Source organism: Lithobates pipiens, unplaced genomic scaffold (assembly GCF_037356315.1).
Source record: "Lithobates pipiens isolate NorthernLeopardFrog02 unplaced genomic scaffold, aLitPip1_a1.2 Scaffold_8, whole genome shotgun sequence".
Classification (NCBI taxonomy): Eukaryota; Metazoa; Chordata; class Amphibia; order Anura; family Ranidae; genus Lithobates; species Lithobates pipiens.
Genome location: NW_027507903.1, coordinates 383,509,026 through 383,523,483, shown reverse-complemented (window position 1 = coordinate 383,523,483; position 14,458 = coordinate 383,509,026). Strand labels below are relative to the sequence as shown.

Genomic DNA, 14,458 nt, shown 5'->3' with positions numbered 1-14,458 from the left:
ACCCAATGGGCCGTGAAAGACAGGTAACGTCCCTGTCCATGCCTGCTGGACCATGAGTCAGCAGTAATATGCACCTTACCGCTGACCGCCCTGTCCAGCGAGGTAAGGAGATTGCCTTCCACATGCCGGTAGAGAGCCGGAATCTCCTTCCGTGAGAAAAAGTGGCGTTTGGGGACCTGCCACTGAGGAACCGCATATTGCACAAACTCACGAAAGGGGCCAAGTCTACCAACTGAAAAGGTAGCAGTTGAAGTGCTAGCAATTTAGCCAAGCTAGCATTCAACTGCTGGGCACGTGGATGGCTGGGAGTGAACTTCTTTCTAAGGTCCAGCAGCTGGGGCAGGGAAATTTGCCAGCTACAATCGGACGTGGCTGTACTGCTAGCAGAGTGCCTGCAAGCAATTGGCTGTGACACACCTAATTCTAGACTTTCATTCCTCTCAGCGCAGGTTTCAGAGAGGACTGAAGGTCTAGTGGGGTTGGAGATCCCAGCTGATGAGGAGGAAGGAGAGGTCCGCTTTGTTCTTTCTTGTGGGTCTTTGAGGTGCACTTGCCAACGAGCTGCATGGCAGATCAACATATGTCTGGTCAAGCATGTGGTGCCCAGAGATAGACTTGAGACATATGTTGCAAATAGCAGCAGTGTGATCTGATGCACTTGTCTCAAAAAAGGCCCACACCAAAGAACTTTTAGAATAACGCGCAGAGGCAGCGCCCTGCACAGGCGGAGCTCTGCGGTGTGATTCAGTCGGTGTGCTGCCCCTAAGCTGGCCCCCGGAGGGCATCCTGCATCGTTGGAGAGGTGCCTCCTCCTCCTTTCTCCTACCAGGCACCCATGTGGAGTCAGTGCCCTCATCATCCCCTACCTCTTCATCGCTGGAGCAAACCTGGCAGTATGCTGCAGCTTGTGGAACATGACTGCTAGATTGCTGTCCTTCTTGAGCATTCCCTCTCTCTGCACTCACGCTACTGCCTTCCTCTAGCTGAGTATAATCATCAGAGCCTAAAAAACACTGGGCATCCTCCTGAAGCATGTACCCAACACTGTGCTCAAAGAGTTCAGGGGACTCCTCAGGAGGACGTGGTGGGTCTAGGGAAGGAGTCACTGATGATGACATTGAGACGAGGGAAGAGGATGCGTTGGCAGCTGCTTTGCTAGTACCCTGAGCCTAGGTGAGAGAGGATGAGGAGGATGAAGAGGGCTTTGTCATCCACTCTACCAAGTCTTCAGTATGATGCGGCTCAACACGTCCAGCTGACAAAAATAAGGACAAGCGTGTCCCATGGCCACGTGCTGATGACGATGCACCGAGTCCACGACCAGCACTGTTGTCTCTAGACACAGAGCCTGCTTGCCCTCTTTTATCGGCTCGCACCTGTTTGCCTCTCCTTGTTGGCCTTCCAGACATGGTAATGGCCTGAAGGGAGATGGGAAAACCAGAAATTGGGTAGTGTATATTGTGCTGGAGGCACACAACACCCACTAACTCCTGCAGATGCCTTTATTATAGAACAACAGGAATTAAAGGGTAGATACCGGTGTATACTGTGCTGTGCTGGAGGCACACAACACCAACTAACTCCTGCAGATGGCAGATGGCTCAATTAGAGAAGAGCAAAATAGGTGGATAAAGGTGTATACTGTGCTCAGGGCACACAGACAACACCCAGAAACTCCTGCAGATGGCTGATAGCTCAATTACAGAAGAGCAATATAGCTATATAGGTGGATAATGGTGCATACTGCACTCAGGTCACACAGACAACACCCAGAAACTCCTGCAGATGGCTGATAGCTCAATTACAGAAGAGCAATATAGCTATATCGGTGGATAATGGTGTATACTGCACTCAGGGCACACAGACAACACCCAGAAACTCCTGTAGATGGCTGATAGCTCAATTACAGAAGAGCAATATAGCTATATAGGTGGATAATGGACGTTGTATACTGCGTTGAAGGTACACAGAGAACACCCACTAACTCCTGCAGACGCTGGCGGCCTTATATAGTGTGGGGCATGTACTACACAGCCTGAGCTATGATTGACCACAGGGAATCATGGCTGTCCTCATTGCCGGCGCTGTGATTGGCCAAGCATGTGGGATCACAGTGCATGCTTGGCCAATCATTAGCCAGCAATGCACTGCGATGGCGCAGAGTTCTGGCTTCGCCCAACGGGCGAAGAGCCGGTGTTCGAGTCGAACATGTGTTCATCTCAAACACCAAGCTCATCCCTAATGTACATATGTTGACATTGACAGATCTTTCTAGCTACAGGGATCTGTAGTCAGGATGTACACATTATGTATATGGTTTCTGTTTGTGAAAGAAAATATATAAATCATCTTTTTTTGATACCACATATTTATTTGTACAAAGCCCTTTTCCAGGTGTATTGCCTTTTTCCCCTTCCCATTTTTGCTTATGGGATGCCCTTGCTCCTGGGTGCAGGACCAATTTTGTTTTTCTAGACGATGGGAACACGGCTGCTTTTAAGAGGGAGGTGAGTATAGCACCCTCTAGTGTGAGAGTAGAAAAAAAGCATATTTCTGGCCAGGAATAACCTGAATCATTAAATTGGGTCTGGGTTACTAGAGGCCAGGGCTGGATGACTCCTCTTGGCAGCTCTCTGGTGCCTCCCCATGGTGTCTAGAAGGTTGAAGAATCTTCTAGAACTAGAAGGTAGGGGTTAGGAAGGGCTGACATGAATGTTTATGGGGTCCCCAGAAGTGGGTTGGCAAAGGACTGAGACAACCCCATAAATAGACATGGACCATACCAGCAGGGGAGTTGGGTGGAAGATGGAGAAGCAGTGCTGAGGAGAGGTTGTTGGTGGCCCTTGAGGAAACCCCTGCCGGGAAGGGGTGGTAGCTCAGGCCAGGGGCTCAGGAAAGCTGGCTTGGAAGGATCCTGACTCAGAAGGCAGTGAAAGAATCCATGCCGGAGAGGCAAAGGGAAGGAGCAAGGAGAGACAGTGAGTAGATCAGCGCGGTGCAGGGACGGACAAGGTGAGAGCCTGCCATCTGCAGCAGGCCTCCCTGGAAGACCGCATAGTGCAAAGTCTTCATCTATCCTTGCCCTTGGACAGTGATGGTGAACATTGGCACCCCAGATGTTTTGGAACTAAATTTCCAAGGATGCTCATGCACTCTGCAGTGTAGTTGAGCATCATGGGAAATGTAGTTCCAAAAATCTAGGGTGCCAAGGTTTCCCTTGTTTCCCAAGGTGACCATCTTGGCATTTGTCAAGAGGGCTGAGGCTGCCCAAGAAGATTGCCTATGGGCACATGACCCTGAAAGCGCCTCATCTCAAAGGCTAGGCAGGGTCGTGCCTGGTTAGTACCTGGGTGGGAGACCGCTGGGAATACCCAGTGCCACAGGCTTCTTCTTTCTTTTTTTTTGGCGTTGACTTGTTTTTTTCTCTTGTTTCCCAAGGTGACCATCTTGGCTTTTGTCAAGAGGGTTGAGGGTGCCCAAAGAGATTGCCTATGGCCACATCACCCTGAAAGCAACCGATCTCGTCTGATCTCCAAGCCTAAGCAGGGTCGGGCCTGGTTAGTACCTGGATGGGATGCCGTAGGCTTCTTTTTTTTTTAGGCATTGACCTGTTTTTTTTCCCTTTTTTCCAAAGGTGACCATCTTGGCGTTTGTCAAGAGGGTTGCCAAAGTGATTGCCTATTTCCACATCACCCTGAAAGCGTCTAATCTCGGAGGCTAAGCAGGGTTGGGTCTGTTTACTACCTGAATGGGAGACTGCCTGGGAATACCAGGTGCCGTAGGTTTCCCAAGGTGACCATCTTGGAGTTTATCAAGAGGGTTGAGGATGGCCAAAAAGATTGCCTATGGCCACATCACCCTGAAAGTGCCCAATCTCAGAGGCTAAGTAGGGTCGTGCCTCGTTAGTACCTGGATGGGAGAACGTCTGGGAATACCAAGTGCCGTGGGCTTCTATTTTTTTTTTTTGGCGTTGACTTGTTTTTTTCCCTTGTATCCCAAGGTGACCATCTTGGCATTTGTCAAGAGGGTTGAGGGTGCCCAAAGAGATTGCCTACAGCCACATTTCCTTGAAAGCGCCCAATGTCATCTGATCTTGGAGACTAAGCAGGGTCGGACATGCTTAGTACCTGGATGTGAGACTGCCTGGGAATATCCAGTGCTACAGGCTTCTTTTTTTTGGCGTTGACTTGTTTTTTCCCTTGTATCCCAAGGTGACCATCTTGGCATTTGTCAAGAGGGTTGAGCGTGCGCAAAGAGATTGCCTACAGCCACATCACCCTGAAAGCAACAAATCTCATCTTATCTCGGAGGCTAAGCAGCGTCGGGCCTGATTCATACCTGGATGGGAGACCGCCTGGGATTACCAGGTGCCGCAATTTTTTTTTTGGCGTTGACTTTTTCCCCCTCGTTTCCCAAGATGAGGATCTTGGTGTTTGTCAAGAGAGTTGAGGGTGCCCAAAGCATTTGTCTACGGCCACATCATCCTGAAAGCGCCCCAACTCGTCGCATCTCTGAGGCTAAGCAGGGGCGGGCCTGGTTAGTACTGGGAATACCAGGTGCTGTAGGTTTCTTTATTTTTGGCGTTGGCTTGTTTTTTTCCCTTGTTTCTCAAGGTGACCATCTTGGCGTTTGTCACAGAGGGATTGAGGATGCCCAAGAGATTGCTTATGGGCCATATCACCATGAAAGCGCCCAATCTCATCTGATCTCCGAGGCTACGCAGGGTCGGGCCTAGTGACCATCTTTGCATTTGTCAAGAGGGATGAGGGTGCCCAAAGAGATTGCCTATGGGTAGGGTCGGGCCTGGTAAGTACCTGGATGGGAGACCGCCTGGGAATGCAAAGTGCTGTAGGTTTCCTTTTTTTTTATTTTTTTTATTTTTTTGGGGGCGTTGACTTATTTTTTCCCTTGTTTCCCAAGGTGAATCTTGGTGTTTGTCAAGGGGGTTGAGGATGTCCAAAAAGATTGGCTACGGCCACATCACCTTGAAAGAGCCCCATCTTGTCTCACCTCGGGGGCTAAGCAGGGACTGAGCCTGGTTAATACCTGGATGGCAGACCACCTGGGAATACCAGGCCCCTGGGCTTCTTTTCTTTTTTTGCATTTACTTGTTTTTTTCCCTTGTTTGCCAAGGTGACTATCTTGGCGTTTGTCAAGATGGTTCAGGGCGTCCAAAGAAATTGCCTATGGCCACATCACCCTGAAAGCGAACAATCTCATCTAATCTCGGAGGCTAAGCAGGGTCAGGCCTGGATAGTGCCTGGATGGGAGACTGCCTGGGAATACCAGGTGGCATATGCTTCTTTTTTTTTTTTTTTGCCGTTGACTTATTTTCCTTTGTTTACCAAGGTGACCATCTTGGCGTTTTTCAAGAGTGTTCAGGGTGCCCAAAGCGATTGCCTAAGGCCACATCTCCCTGAAAGCAACTGATCTCGTCTGATCTCGGAGGCTTTGCAGGGTCGGGCCTGGTTAGAACCTGGGTGGGAGACCCCCTGGGAATACCTAGTGCTGTAGGTTTCTTTTTTTTTTTTTTTTTTGGCGTTGACTTGTTTTTTGTCCTTTGTTTCCCAAGGTGACCATCTTGGTGTTTGTCAAGAGGGTTGAGGGTGCCGAAAGAGATTTCCTACGGCCACATCACCCTGAAAGTGCTCGATCTTGTCTGATCTCGGAGGCTGAGCAGCGTCTGACCTGGTTAGTAACAAAAGGGAGACCTCCTGGGCAGTGGCGGCTGGTGAAGTTTTAGGATGGGGGGCACAAGACCACACCCCCTCAGATTTTCCCCCCCACTTATCACAAGCCACACCCCTTATTGAATCAACATCATATACCAGGCTGCACATTATACACTGGGCTCTACTAAAGCAGATGAATCATGCCAATCTTGTGTATAACCACATCAGGCACCTTTTCTGCAACCTGTAAATGGCACATATTTGCATTCTGCAACCTGTAAATCACACATATCTGCCTTCTGCAACCTGTAAATCAAACATATCTGCCTTCTGCAACCTGTAAATGATACATATCTGCATTCTGCAACCTGTAAATTTCACATATCTGCAATCTGTAAATCGCACATAACTGCGTTCTGCAACCTGTAAATTGCCCATATCTGCATTCTGCAACATGTAAATCGCACATATCTGCATTCATTAAATCGCACATATCTGCATTCTGTAAATCGCATTCTGTAAATCGCACATATCTGCATTCTCTAAATCGCATTCTGTAAATCGCACATATCTGCAACCTGTAAATAGCACATATCTACAACCTGTAAATCGCACATATCTGCATTCTGCAACCTGTAAATTGCCCATATCTGCATTCTGCAACATGTAAATCGCACATATCTGCATTCATTAAATCGCACATATCTACAACCTGTAAATTGCACATATTTACAACATGCAAATCGCACCTATCTACAACCTGTAAATTGCACATATCTAAAACCTGTAAATAGCACATATCTACAACCTGTAAATTGCCCATATCTGCATTCTGCAACATGTAAATCACACATATCTGCATTCTGTAAATCGCATTCTGTAAATCGCACATATCTGCATTCTGTAAATCGCACATATCTGCATTCTCTAAATCACATTCTGTAAATCGCACATATCTTCAACCTGTAAATAGCACATATCTACAACCTGTAAATCGCACATATCTGCATTCTGCAACCTGTAAATTGCCCATATCTGCATTCTGCAACATGTAAATCGCACATATCTGCATTCATTAAATCGCACATATCTACAACCTGTAAATTGCACATATTTACAACATGCAAATCGCATATATCTACAACCTGTAAATTGCACATATCTACAACCTGTAAATAGCACATATCTGCATTCTGTAAATCACATTCTGTAAATCGCACATATCTGCAGCCTGTAAATAGCACATATCTACAACCTGTAAATCAGACATATCTGCATTCTGCAACCTGTAAATCACACATATCTGCCTTCTGCAACCTGTAAATCACACATATCTGCATTCTGTAAATCACACATAACTGCATTCTGCAACCTGTAAATTTAAAATATCTGCATTCTATAAATCGCACATAACTGCATTCTGCAACCTGTAAATTGCACATATCTGCATTCTGCAACCTATAAATTGCCCATATCTGCATTAAATCGCATTCGGTAAATCGCACATATCTGCATTCTGTAAATCACACATCTGCATTCTGTAAATCGCATTCTGTAAATCGCACATATCTGCATTCTGTAAATTGGACATATCTGCAACCTGTAAATAGCACATATCTACAACCTGTAAATAGCCCATATCTGCATTCTGCAACATGTGAATTGCACATATCTACATTCTGTAAATCCCATTCTGTAAATCGCATATCTGCATTCTGTAAATTGCACATATCTACAACCTGTAAATTGCACATATCTACAACATGCAAATCGCACATATCTACAACCTGTAAATTGCACATATCTACAACCTGTAAATAGCACATATCTGCATTCTGTAAATCGCATTCTGTAAATCGCACATATCTACAACCTGCAAATCGCATATATCTACAACCTACAAATCGCACATATCTACAACCTGTAAATTGCACATATCTACAACCTATAAATCGCACATATCTACAACCTTCAAATCGCATATATCTACAACCTGTGAATAGCACATATCTGCATTCTGTAAATCGTATTCTGTAAATTGCACATATCTACAACCTGTAAATCGCACATATCTACAACCTGTAAATTGCACATATCTACAACCTGTAAATCGCACATATCTACAACCTGTAAATTGCACATATCTACAACCTGTAAATCTTGTTTGGGGGGGAGTATGCTGCCGACCACAGATAATAACCCTTTTTTTTTAAATCTTGTTTGGGGGGGTATGCTGCCTAACACCGATAATACGTTATTACCTGTGGTCGGCAGCATACCCCCCAACAAGATTAAAAAAAAAAAAGGTTATTATCGGTGGTCGGCAGCATTAACCCCCCCACCCCGCTAAACAAGATTTTAAAAATAAGGGTTATTATTGGTGGTTGGCAGCATACCCCCCCCCCCAGACAAGATTTAAAAAAAAGGGTTATTATTAATAACCGTTGTTTTTTTATAGCTTCTTGGGGGGGGCGTATGCTGCCGGCCACCGATAATAACACTTTTTCTTTAAATCTTGTTAGCAGGGGGGGGTGAATGGGGTTGGGGTATGCTGCCGAGTGCGACCACCATAGTCACCCTGTGGATGTGGAGGGGGTACCGGCGGCGGCGCTGAATAAATAATAAAGAATTAGTAAGCTGCCATGCGGCAGCCCCTTACCTGATCCTTTCAGAGAAGTGCTGTGCCAACATCACTTCCTTGAGTGATGTTGGAAGCACCGCCCACCGCTCACTCAAAGTGCAAGTCTTTTTTATTTTATTTGGGTGTTGACTTGTTATTTTCCCTTGTTTACCAAGGTTAACATCTTGGCGTATTTCAAGAGGGTTGCGAGTGCCCAAAGCGATTGAATACGGCCACATCTCCCTGAAAGCAACCAATCTCATATGATCTCGGAGGCTTAGCAGGGTCAGGCCTGGTTAGAGCCTGGATGGGAGACCCCCTGGGAATACCAGGTGCCGTAGGCTTTTTTTTATATGTTGTTGGCGTCGACGACTTGTTTTATTTTTCTACTTGTTTGCCAAGCTGACCATCTTGGTGTTTGTCAAGAGGGTTGAGAGTGGCCACCAAAATCGCCTACGGCCACATCAGGGGATCTTGATGGCAACTCTCAACCCTCTTGACAAATGCCAAGATGGTCACCTCGGCAAACAATCAAAAAGAAACAGGTCGTCTACGCCACCAACATATAAAAAAAAAGCCTACGGTACCTTGTATTCTTAGGCGGCCTCCCATCCAGGTAACAACCATGCCCGACCCTGCTTAGCATCCAAGATCAGACAAGCTTGGGCACATTCAGGGTAATGTGGCCATAGGGATCTTGTTAGCCACTCTCAACTCTCTTGACAAACACAAAGATGGTCACCTCGGCAAACAAGCAAAAAAATAAAATAGGTCGTTGATGTTAACGACATATTAAAAAAAAGCCTGCGGCACCTGGGATTCCCAGGCGGTCTTCCATCCAGGTACTAACCAAGCCTGACACTGCTTAGCATCTGAGATCAGATGCGATCAGGCGCATTCAGGGTGATGTTGCCGTAGGCAATCTTGCTGTCCACTCTCAACCATCTTGACAAAAGCCAAGATGTTCACCTCAGCAAACAAGCAGAAAAATGGTCGTTAACACAAACAACATATTAAAAAAACACCAACGGCACCTCGTATTCCCAGGCAGTCTCCCATCCAAGTACTAACCAGGCACGATCCTGCTTAGCAGGAACATTCATGGTGATGTGGCTATAGAGGATCTTGCTTGCCACTCTCAACCCTCTTGAAAAATGCCAAGATGGTCACCTCAGCAAACAAGCAGCAAAATAAAATAGGTCGTTGACGTCAACAACATATTAAGAAAAGCCTACGGCACCTAGTATTCCCAGGAAGTCTGCCATCCAGGTACCAACCAGGCCTGACACTGCTTAGCATTCCGAGATCAGGCGAGATCGGGAACATTCATGGTGATGTGGCCGTAGGGGATCTTGCTAGCCACTCTCAACCCTCTTGACAAACACTCAGCAAACAAGCAGAAAAGTTAAATAGGTCGTTGATGTTAACAACATATTAAAAAAAAGCCTACGGCATCTGGTATTACCAGGCGGTCTCCCATCCAGGTACTAACCAAGCCAGACCCTGCTTTGCATCCAAGATCAGATGAGATCGGGTGCATTCAGGGTGATGTTGCCATAGGCAATCTTACTGTCCACTCTCAACCCTCTTGACAAACACCAAGATGGTTACCTCAGCAAACAAGCAGAAAAATAGAACCGGTCATTGATGCCAACAACATATTAAAAAAAAAGCCTACGGCATCTGGTATTACCAGGCGGTCTCCCATCCAGGTACTAACCAAGCCGGACCCTGCTTAGCATCTGAGATCGGGCGCATTCAGGGTGATGTTGCCATAGGCAATCTTACTGTCCACTCTCAACCCTCTTGACAAACACCAAGATGTTTACCTCAGCAAACAAGCAGAAAAATAGAACAGGCCATTGACGCCAACAACATATTAAAAAAAAGCCAACGGCACCTGATATTACCAGGCGGTCTCCCATCCAGGTACTAACCAGGCCCCGACTCTGCTTAGCATCCGAGATCAGACGAAATCGGGTGCATTCAGGGTGATGTAGCCATAGGCTGTCTAGCTGGCCACTTTAAACCCTCTTGTCAAACGCCAAGATGGTCACCTCGGCAAACAAGCAGAAAAATAAAACAGGTCGTCAACGCCAACAACATATTAAAAAATAGCCTACGGCACCTGGTATTCATAGGCGCTCTCCCATTCAGGTACTAACCAGGCCCGACATTGCTTAGCATCCGAGATCAGACGAGATCGAGCGGATTCTGGGTGATGTGGCCATAGGCGATCTTGCTGGCCTCTCTCAACCCTCTTGACAAACACAAAGATGGTCACCTCGGCAAACAAGCAGAAAAATAAAATAGGGCGTTGATGTTAACAACATATAAAAAAAACCAAGCCTGACACTACTTAGCATCTGAGATCAGATGAGATCGGGCGCATTCAGGGTGATGTTGCCGTAGGCAATCTTGCTTTCCACTCTCAACCCTCTTGACAAACGCCAAAATGTACACCTCAGCAAACAAGCAGAAAAATAGAAGAGGTCGTTGACGCCAACATATTAAAAAAAAAAGCCAACAGCACCTCGTATTCCCAGGCGGGCTCCCATCCAGGTACTAACCAGGCACGACCCTGCTTAGCATCTGAGATCAGATGAGATTGAGCACTTTCAGGGTGACGTGGCCGTAGGAGATCTTGCTGGCCACTCTCAACCCTCTTGACAAACGCCAAGATGGTCACCTCGGCAAACATGCAGAAAATTAAAACAGGTCGTCGACGCCAACAATATATTAAAAAAAGCCTATGGCACCTGGTGTTCCCAGGCGGTCTCACATTCAGGTACTAACCAGGCCCGACCCTGCTTAGCATCCAAGATCAAACAAGCTTGAGTACATTCAGGGTGATGCGGCCGTATGCGATCTTGGAGGCCACTCTCAACCCTCTTGACAAATTCCAAGATGGGCACCTCGGCAAACAAGCATAAAAATTAAACAGGACGTCGACGCTCGGCACTGTCCCCAGCAGATAAGGGAGGCGGGGTTGAAGAAGTGCCTGCTGGGTCCGCGGATGATTGACCCTGGTTAGACATTTCTGACGTTTGACCCCTAAGCGTGTCTTGCAGGGAGGGAGTTGTATGAATTAGCTCTGCTAATGAGTCTAATTCATACAACTCCCTCCCCGTATTTACAACCTGTAAATCTTGTTTGGGGGGAGTATGCTGCCGACCACCGATAATAACCCTTTTTTTTTAAATCTTGTTTGGGGGATATGCTGCCAAACATCGATAATAAGTTATTATTGGTGGTCGGCAGCAAACCCCCCCAACAAGATTTAAAAAAAAAAGGGTTATTATCGGTGGTCTGCAGCATTAACCCCCATACCTGCCCCCCCAAACAAGAGTTTTTTTTAAAAAAGGGTTATTATTAATAACCCTTTTTTTAAAGCTTTTTGGGGGGGATGTATGCTGCCGGCCACCGATAATAACACTTTTTCTTTAAATCTTTTTTAGCAGGGTGGGTGAAGGGGGTTGGGGTATGCTGCCGAGTGCGACCACCATAGTAACCCTGTGGATTTGGAGGGGGTACCTGCGGAGGCACTGAATAAATAATAACGAATTTGTAAGCTGCCATGCGGCAGCCCCTTACCTGATCCTCTCAGGCGGGCAGAACAGAGAAGTGCTGTGCCAACGTCACTTCCTTGAGTGACGTCGGAAGCACCGCCCACCGCTCAATCAAAGTGCAAGTCTTTTTTTTTTTTTGGGTGTTGACTTGTTATTTTCCCTTGTTTACCAAGGTTAACATCTTGGCGTTTTTCAAGAGGATTGCGAGTGCCCAAAGCGATTGAATACGGCCACATCTCCCTGAAAGCAACCAATCTCATCTGATCTCGGAGGCTTAGCAGGGTCGGGCCTGGTTAGAGCCTGGATGGGAGACCCCCTGAGAATACCAGGTGCCGTAGGCTTTTTTTTATATGTTGTTGGCGTCGACGACTTGTTTTATTTTTCTACTTGTTTGCCAAGCTGACCATCTTGGTGTTTGTCAAGAGGGTTGAGAGTGGCCACCAAAATCGCCTACGGCCACATCACCCGGAATGTGCCTGATCTCGTCTGATCTTGGATGCTAAGCAGGGTCGGGCCTGGTTAGTACCTTGATGGGAGACTACTTGGGAATACTAGGTGCCGTAGGCTTTTTTTTTTAATATGTTTTTGGCGTCGACGACCTGTTTTATTTTTCTGCTTGTTTGCCGAGGTGACCATCTTGGCATTTGTCAAGAGGGTTGAGAGTGATCTGCAAGATCGCCTACAGCCACGACACCCTGAATGTGCCCGATCTCATCTGATATCGGATGCTAAGCAGGGTCGGAACTGGTTAGTACATGGATGGGAGACCACCTGGGAATACCAGGTGCTGTAGGCTTTTTTTTTAATATGTTGTTGGTGTCTACGACCTGTTTTAAAGAGGAAGTAAACCCTGATGGGTTTACTTCCTCTTTTTTTCCCTGCAAAGGTAAAGCATAATGGACTACTATGCATCGCATAGTAGCTCATTATGTGTCACTTACCTGACACAGGAGCCAGCGAAGTCGCCGCTGATCCCTGTAGTCCGCCGCGTCCATCTTGCTTGTGGCGTCTCGCAGCTCCGACCAATGACAGCGGCGAAGCCGCGATGACGTCACTCCCGCGCATGCGCACGGGAGTCGCGCCTCGCAGCTCCGCCGCTGTCATACGGCGAGGCCGCGATGACGTCACTCCCGCGCATGCGCACGGGAGTCGACAAATTTGGCAAATCCATTCTTGGATTTGCCGCATTTAGTGCGCATGCGCGCCGCTGTCTACGGCGCATGCGCCATAGACAGCGGTGCCCATTTTCGGGCAAATATCTCCTAAACCATATAGGTTTAGGAGATATTGCTTGGACCTACAGGTAAGCCTTAATCTAGGCTTACCTATAGGTCCAAGTTGTTTGGAAGGGTTTACTTCCTCTTTAATTTTCTGCTTGTTTGCCGAGGTGACCATCTTGGTTTTTGTCAAGAGGGTTGAGCGTGAGCAGTGATGTGGTGATGTGGCAATCTTGCTGACCACTCTCAACCCTCTTGACAAACGCTAAGAGGGTCACCTCGGCAAACAAGCAGAAAAATAAAACAGGTCGTCGACGCCAACAACATATTAAAAAAAGCTTACGGCACATGGTATTCCCAGGCGGTCTCCCATCCAGGTACTAAGCAGGCCCAACGCTGCTTAGCATCCAAGATCAGACGAGATCAGGCGCATTCAGGGTGATGTGGCCGTAGGCAAACATTCTGGCCACTCTAAATCCTCTTCACAAACGCCAAGATGGTCACCTCAGTAAACAAGCAAAAAAATAAAACAGGTCGTTGACGGCAACAACATATTAAAAAAAAAAAGCCTACGGCACCTGGTGTTCACAAGCGGTCTCCCATCAGGCCCGACCCTGCTTAGCATCTGAGATCAGACGAGATAAAGCATATTTCGGGTGTTGGGGCCGTAGGCGATATTGCTGGCCACTCTCAACCCTCTTGACAAACGCCTAGATGGTCACCTTGGCAAGCTTGAGAGGGGATGGGATGTTTATCCCAGAGCGTGTGGAAACCGATGACCTTTTCCTTAAATAGTTTGTGTGTCTGCATGTTAGAGTGAATGATGTGGAGGGATGTTGGTTTGTGCGTACCGAGAAAGGGCCAATGTCACCTTAAGTCAGTCGGTTGAAACATGTGAATCAAAAAACAATTAACAGATGCATCATAGTAACTTTTAGAACCATAACTATAACCAAAAAATAAAAAAGAAAAGAAAAGAAAAAACAGCCGTCCAGAATTCAGCTGGGCGGTATTATCTCGTAGATGAGCTTGATCTCTGGGCACATGTATATAGAAGCCTGTCAGGTGGACGAGCCTGGTTCCGCAAGAAAGCCATAGGTAAGCAGCCCCCAGATAACAGTGACCATCTTGGCATTTGTCAAGAGGGTTTAGAGTGGCCAGAAAGTTTGCCTACGCCCATATCACCCTGAATGCGCCCGATCTCATCTGATCTCGGATGCTAAGCAGGGTCAGGGCTGGTTAGTACCTGGATGGGAGACCGCCTGGGAATACCAGGTGCAGTAGGCATTTTTTTAGTATGTTGTTGGCATTGACGACCTGTTCTGTTTGTCTGCTTGTTTGCAGAGGTGACCATCTTGGCGTTTGTCAAGAGGGTTGAGA

General features: G+C 47.0%; 11 pseudogenes; 4 read left to right on the top strand and 7 right to left on the bottom strand.

The window, feature by feature from the left end:
- Positions 1-9,093: 9,093 nt before the first annotated feature.
- Positions 9,094-9,212, bottom strand: LOC143965047 (5S ribosomal RNA; annotated as a pseudogene).
- Positions 9,213-9,735: 523 nt separating this feature from the next.
- Positions 9,736-9,854, bottom strand: LOC143965265 (5S ribosomal RNA; annotated as a pseudogene).
- Positions 9,855-10,180: 326 nt separating this feature from the next.
- On the bottom strand, positions 10,181-10,300 carry LOC143965223 (5S ribosomal RNA; annotated as a pseudogene).
- Positions 10,301-10,408: 108 nt separating this feature from the next.
- On the bottom strand, positions 10,409-10,527 carry LOC143965453 (5S ribosomal RNA; annotated as a pseudogene).
- A 286-nt stretch (positions 10,528-10,813) lies between these two features.
- Positions 10,814-10,932, bottom strand: LOC143965409 (5S ribosomal RNA; annotated as a pseudogene).
- A 107-nt stretch (positions 10,933-11,039) lies between these two features.
- On the bottom strand, positions 11,040-11,158 carry LOC143965488 (5S ribosomal RNA; annotated as a pseudogene).
- Positions 11,159-12,083: 925 nt separating this feature from the next.
- LOC143965489 (5S ribosomal RNA) lies at positions 12,084-12,202 on the top strand (annotated as a pseudogene).
- Positions 12,203-12,309: 107 nt separating this feature from the next.
- LOC143964560 (5S ribosomal RNA) lies at positions 12,310-12,428 on the top strand (annotated as a pseudogene).
- A 110-nt stretch (positions 12,429-12,538) lies between these two features.
- LOC143965157 (5S ribosomal RNA) lies at positions 12,539-12,657 on the top strand (annotated as a pseudogene).
- A 757-nt stretch (positions 12,658-13,414) lies between these two features.
- LOC143964960 (5S ribosomal RNA) lies at positions 13,415-13,533 on the bottom strand (annotated as a pseudogene).
- Positions 13,534-14,246: 713 nt separating this feature from the next.
- Positions 14,247-14,365, top strand: LOC143965549 (5S ribosomal RNA; annotated as a pseudogene).
- Positions 14,366-14,458: the final 93 nt, after the last annotated feature.